The sequence below is a fragment of the Petaurus breviceps genome, unplaced genomic scaffold, assembly GCF_028583685.1.
Source record: "Petaurus breviceps papuanus isolate PSGF00001 unplaced genomic scaffold, PetGlider_PUasm1.0 125, whole genome shotgun sequence".
Classification (NCBI taxonomy): Eukaryota; Metazoa; Chordata; class Mammalia; order Diprotodontia; family Petauridae; genus Petaurus; species Petaurus breviceps.
In genome coordinates, this window is record NW_027185653.1 from 6,259,915 (window position 1) to 6,266,704 (window position 6,790).

Sequence of the window (6,790 nt, forward strand, 5' to 3'; positions counted from 1 at the left end):
ACTCAGAAATAGACACACAGACATACACAAGCATATTTAGGAAGTAGGACGTAGAGAGTTTCCAAGGGTGTCATTAGGGGATCTTAACATATCATAGAGAGTCACAGAATTTCAGAGTTGGTAGATTTTAAAAATAAATATTGTTCTTTGGGACCAAAGAATATGTAGAAGCCCCATTTATGACTTTATCAAACTTAACTGCATTTGGATATACCACGAACTCAATAATAACCATTAGGAAAGTTGATCATTGACGATCTATGGATAGACTTACACTTTCTATACACATACATGTGCAGCAGTAGCCAACATGCAGCAGTCCATAAATAGCATATTGTCTTACATTTTATTGGTGGAAATTTATTTTGATGAATTTTATAATGTGAATAACTTATGCATTTTGATATATTTAGAAACTTCCACCAAGGGCCCATCAGAGTAGAAACACTGCAAAACTCTACCCTTTGACAAGATCTGGAGTAATAGACCAACATTTATGACAACTAATACTGAATGACACCTTAGTAGATTCATTGGGGAGGAGATCAGAATACCAGCCAAGAAAATTCACAAAAGTTAGAGGTGGAGAAATCCGAGTCAATCTGATATTATATTACCTACTTAGAAATGATAGAAAACATCCTCACTATCAATGTTAGTAGAAAACAGGAAAATAAAACTAAATCTAAACAGTTTGATGGCCAAGGAGTTATGCCTTCTCTGTGTTGTCTCACTTCAGCAAAAAAGTAATTGACAATAGAGGAGGGTTTTCATTATTGTTAAATAATATTTATGATAGTTTAAGATATGGTAGAACTTTATTACAACTTTGGAGCTGAGAAAAAAAGGATTGACTCCTGTCCTGTAAAATCAAATCAAGAAAGGTTTATTAAATCCTTTCTATGTACCTGGAACACTATGCTAGGTGTGGAAATCACAATGACAAAGATAAAACAACAACAAAAAAATAAATATCTTTAAGGAGCTTACACATAGCATGGCATAATGGATCAGGAACCTGTTTTGGAGTCCAGGAGACTTGGCTACAATTTTTTTTTGCCTTTTTGAGGGCAATTGGGGTTAAGTAACTTGCCCAAGGTTACAAGGCTAGTTTTTTTGTGTGGTTGTTAAGTGTCTGAGGCCAGAACTGAACTCAGGTCCTCCTGACTCTGGGGCCGGTGCTTTACTCACTGTGCCACCTAGCTGCCCCCATGGCTATGTAATGGGAATGCAAATTTGGAAGATCTTCCCTGCCCCTAGGCTAAAGTGCACCTGAAGCCTGGGGAGGGAGGCTTGTTTTTCAGTGGATGCTTTTTGATTGGCCAGTGGGTCAATAAGGTTGTTGCATTCTCTGAGCCAGGAGAAGGCTATATAAGCCCTGATGTGAGGCTTTGTTTTGGGGGCTCACTTTGAGAAGTGTTCTGTGATTTGATCTGTATTCTGGGAAGCCGTTGTCCAGGCTCCCCCCCCGGCTTTGAAAAACCCAGATGTGGAAACCCAGATGTTGACTGGGTATGGATGTAATGATTGGACAGTTTGGAAATCTGTCTACTTGATCTGTTTCTGTCTTGATAATTCTGCCTGTATACTTTGAAGTTCGGGGTGCTGACTCCCCACCCTCAAACAGCATGCATTCTGATTATCCCTTCCCCCAATCTTCCTTTCCTTCTGTCACACTTCCCCCCTTTTCTTATCCCCTTCCCTTCTACTTCCCTGTAGGGGAAGATAGATTTATATACCTCATTGCCTGTATTTCATATTTCCAAGTTGCATGTAAAAGCAATGTTAACATTCATTTTTAAAACTCTGAGCTCCACATTCCTTTCCTCCCTTCTCACCCACTTTCATTGAAAAAAGAAGCAATTTGATACAGGTTATACATGTGAAGTCATGCAAAACACTTCCATAACAGTCATGTTGTAAAAGACTAACTATATTTCTTTCCATCCTATCTCGTCCCCCCCATTTATTCTATTCTCTCCTTTGACCCTGTACCTCCTCAAAAGTGGTAACTTCCTTCTTATCAAATCTATCACCAAATTACTCTCTCTTGGTATGCTAGAATAGCAGCATGATTTCCCATGAGGCAATTCAGTGACTCCTGTCCCTTTGCTTTAGTGGCTCTGCTGGTTTCCCCTCATTACAACGTTAACACCTCTTCCACAATTATTAAAAGCATTTGATTGGGTGCTTGTCACAAATTAATTTGTATAGTGACATTTTGTAGCCTTCAAATCATTGTCATTGTGTTTCCCAATGTGTGTTCACAGTGTATCGGTGAGGAGTGACGTTTTAAGCAGCACCTCCTAGCAAGCTAAATGTAGCAATCAATTGATTAATAATATTTGTGAATTGCCTACTATGTGCCATATTGGGCACTATGCTAACCATGTTACTGTACCTTGTGCAGTTACATATTCTCTCTGTCACAATAGTGATCCAGTTTGAATTCTGTTCTCTTTCCTCCTATCTACCACCATCATTACATCTTTTTCCAACTCTTCTAAAATCAGGTCACCTCTGCCTCCTGGCTTCCCTGGCTCCCTTTCAAGACTTGTCTCAAAGCCTGCTTTCAATATGAGGACTTTTCCTATCTCCCAGCTGCTAATGCCTTTTCTCCTTATATTACTTTCCATCTATTCTGTATATATCTTGTCTGTATCTAGGTACACACATATTGTCTCTATAGTTAGAATGTATGTTCCTTTTAGTCCAGGACTGTTTTTTTTTTTTTTTTGCCTTTCTCTCTGCCCCAATGCTTAGCGCAGTGTATAAAATGACTAAGGGATTGCTTACATGGATTATCTAGGCAAGGAATCTAAATTGAATTCCAGTGGATCACACATTTCTCTCCAGCAACTCTTTTGGTCATTTCTCTTCATAGAATTGTATCACACAGATGTCCTTACACTTTGGAGGAGGATGGAAAAGGCAACCTGAGGACAAATTGCCTCATTAGCATATATTGTTCAGGCTCAGTAACCCAATTAGGGCACTCAGTCCATTGATACATGGCCAAAAATATGCCTCCCCTGAGTTTCCATGTGGTCATTTGGAATGACAACTGAGCATGTTGGGAAAGGTGTGATAGGGTGGGGATGGGCAATTGCTATACTCCTATTGAATCAAGATTGAACTTCCAGTGCTTTTGACTGTTTCCAAAAGTTTCTACATGTTTTGTCACGGCTGTTGGTAGACCTTCACAAACCTCCATTCTTAGAATGTCTAGGTCATATACAGACTCAAAATCCCTCATGTTTCAGGCACCAGTTTGTACAGCAAGCCTCATCATTGACTACGTGTGGCAATAAGAGCTAATAATACTAACTCACATTTATATAGCTTTAAGGTTTACAAAGTGCTTTACATACATTTTATTTGAACCTCACAACAATCTCCTGAAGTTGGTACTATGTGTATTTTAATATTCCCGCTTTACAGATCAAGAAACTGAGGCTCAGATAACCAGAGAATAAAACAATGACGTGGGGCCATCATGTTTTGCAAAGAGAATTGGGCCTTGGCCAGGAAGCCTGATTTTGAATCCTGCCTTTGACATTTACTGTGTGATTATGGGCAAGTCACTAAACTTCTTGAAACTCAGTTTCCTCATCTATAAAAAGGATATGTAACAAAGATTATTTTTATTAGGCATACATAATTGTTGTGAGGAAAGCACTTTGTTAACCTTAAAGTACAATATAAATGTCAGCAGTTATTATCAGTATGATTACAATAATTAATCATGAGAGATAGAGACAGTATAAACACTGGGAAAAAAACAGAAAATTTGAGGAGTTGGATGAATAATAACAAGGGTTAAGAGGATCTCCTGCCAGTTCTTTGTAATAATAAAAACTGATATTTATATAGTGTTTTCAAATGTTCACAGTGTTTCATTTGAGAATTGTCATAAGACCAAGGTGATGAAGGAATTCATCCCTATATCATAAATGAGGAAATTGCAGTTTGGGTAGTTAAGCTACTTGCCCATGGTCATAAAGCTAGTAAGTGGCAGATCTTCCCATCATCCAAGTCCACCAATCGAGCCATTGCACCATGGTGCCCTAAGATATTTTTGTTGCAGTGTTTGTAGCTTTCACTTTGATCTGCCTAGCTGATCAGTGGCATTCTCCAGGGCAGGTGTGTCCCTAGTGGCTAGCTAGTATTGCTGAGAGGAAGGATAGAGGCAAAAGGGGTCATTCAGAAGTTGTACTTTTCTGTAATACTAGTTCTTGCATACTGGTTGAATTTTTTAAGTACTTATTTTTGTTTTGTTTTCTGATACGTATATTAATATAAACCATTGAAATAATATAAATTACATACATCTTATGGCAATACAGTTTGATAATAATAAATAATCTTCCTCTATTGAATAATACCAAGTTCCATTGGTATACATACTTCTCCAAACTCTGATAAAGAAACTATAGCTGGTATCCTATTGACTCTGAAGAATGAATCCTGATCCAAAAGTCCTGGTAACATCCCTAATATGTGTGTTTCTACTCTTCTGAGAATTTTTCTGACAATGAATTCCATTCACTTATTATGAAATAATCTCCTATGGTCAAATAGGCATCAGTCTCTGTTATGAGAGAGAAGAAGATAATTTATATACGGTAAATAGAAGGGACATGGAATATGACATGGAATGCAGTGGGGATGAAGTAGGATATGTTCTCTGTGGGGCTATTGGTTAGGACAAGATTCTGGGGATCCAAAGGTATTGCCTACTCTGTTATCTATGCTAAATAAAGTGGAGATTGTTCAGTTTTCATTTGCATCTGACTCTCTGTGACCCCATTTGTGGCTTTCTTGGCAAAGAGACTGTAGTGCTTTGCCATTTCCTTCTCCAGTTCATTTTACAGATGAAGATCTGAGGCAAACGGGGAAGTGACTTGCCCAGTTATTGTCTGAGGTCAAATTTGAACTCAGGAATATGAGTCTTTCTAATTCAAGCCCAATGCTCTATTTACTGTGCCACCTCGTTACCCCAAGTGTCGACTAAACTACCTCAGTGTTGAAAAGGTTAATTTTTCCAGTATCCAAGTTATTCCCTGGTTCTTCGACTATGACTAGAAGTAGATTAGGGCTAACATTCGCATGTTTATATGTGTAAACACATACATGTATGTTTTATATATTGCTGCTAATTGTCAATAGAGAACTGGCCCCTAAACATGAAATAGGTTTATTTTCATTTTTATTTTATTAGATCATTTAGAAAAGGAGAGAGCTAGAAGAAAATGTGGTTCCCTTCTCCAGTCATTGTGAAGACTCTGTGAAGTTACATTATATAGACCAGTGATCAAGAACATTTGCCTGATTGGCTATGCACAGGCAGGCAAGTCAGCAGGTAGGGCATGTATGGGGCGTATAGAAAGAACCAGTACCTCTGGCTGATGACTTGTCAGCTCTTTTCAAGGCTGCTTACCCACTTTTGGAGTCCACCTTCATCCAGCTTTCACCTCTGGCTCCAAAGAACTGTAGCATGTGCAGCAGTCTTACCCTGGCAAACCATCTCAGCAGACAGGCTAAACCAGGTTGAGGGTAACCAGTGGGCCTCCAACTTATTTGTGAGCTAGGGGGATGTCTACTCCAAACAAGTGAAGACTTTCCTTGGAAGAATGGGTGGATGGAAACGATTAGTTCCAATGACCATGAAGGAGGCTGTAGCAGGTGCTGTGCTGCTCTTAGAGCTCATTCGGGTACAGAAGATGCCAAGGTCATATACTGCATCCTTGGGCCATTGTGAGTTATGTTTTCTTTTGTCTTGCCAGTAGACTTTGATGGCTCTGAAAGAGAGAGTAAGGCTGATGACTTTATGCAACTCTGCCTCACTTCAATATAATTCATGAGCAAGTCAAGACATCACCTGTGATGTGATTGGTCTTCTTCAAAAATGAAGGGTAAAGGACAACAACAGAGTCAGATAAGTATAAATATTCAAATGTGGTGAACCCAAAACACAAGCTTGGGTGCCTCCAGAACAAGACCTGTGTGGGATTTAGCATTCCCTGCAGCCATGGAAAGTTTCTAAGGTCTGCCTGACACCTATTGTAAATTTTGGGCTAGACAATTTTCTAGTCACTTAAAGCTATGTTCAAATAGTATTAATAAATAATGATATTTCCTTTAATATACATGTCTACAAATGTGTGTTTATATAAACATACATGTGCATATTTACAGCATATACCAAAGGTCTTAATATAGTTTTAAGTATATTTGTGTATATACAAATTATATATGTATATCTGTGTAGATAAATATAGTAATTTATATCTATTTTATAATTCTTGGGTGATTCTTTACTCTTTAGTTGCAAAAATACTGATGAATTATATGTTTAGATTTGTGCAAATTTTAGTGATACCATTTAGAAATAAAGCAAAGAAGCTAGGTAGGAAGGCCATATTTTGTTTCGGAGTTCATCATTCAATGACCTATTTGTTCATTTTTGGCATTTTGTACAAAATGGATGCGGGGATGGTTTTTGATTTACAAAAAAAACAACAAAAGAAAAGTAGCTGTGATATTTTAAGACGGTAAGTGGTGGTCTACACTGAGTCATACAGAACATTACCTGTGGGGGTGGGAAGCCATGGATGGGGTGTGATCTTCATGACAGGAAAGAATACTTACATGTATGAGGTCAGAGAACGCAATGCTGGAGTGATCATCACCCTAATTGGAAGTGTGATATGATCGATCCAATGATTTTATTAGTTACTCAAAAGATACATGTCACTACCTAATACTTGAATTCTTTTTCGTACATCCA

General features: G+C 38.2%; 1 long non-coding RNA gene across 1 annotated transcript in view; it reads right to left on the minus strand.

The window, feature by feature from the left end:
- Positions 1–5,744: 5,744 nt before the first annotated feature.
- Positions 5,745–6,790, minus strand: part of LOC138163227 (uncharacterized) — a 58,744-nt gene continuing 57,698 nt past the window's right edge. Inside the window, exon 3 of the long non-coding RNA XR_011168849.1 lies at positions 5,745–5,801. This is a non-coding gene — a long non-coding RNA (uncharacterized lncRNA). The remainder of the gene's footprint in view (positions 5,802–6,790) is intronic.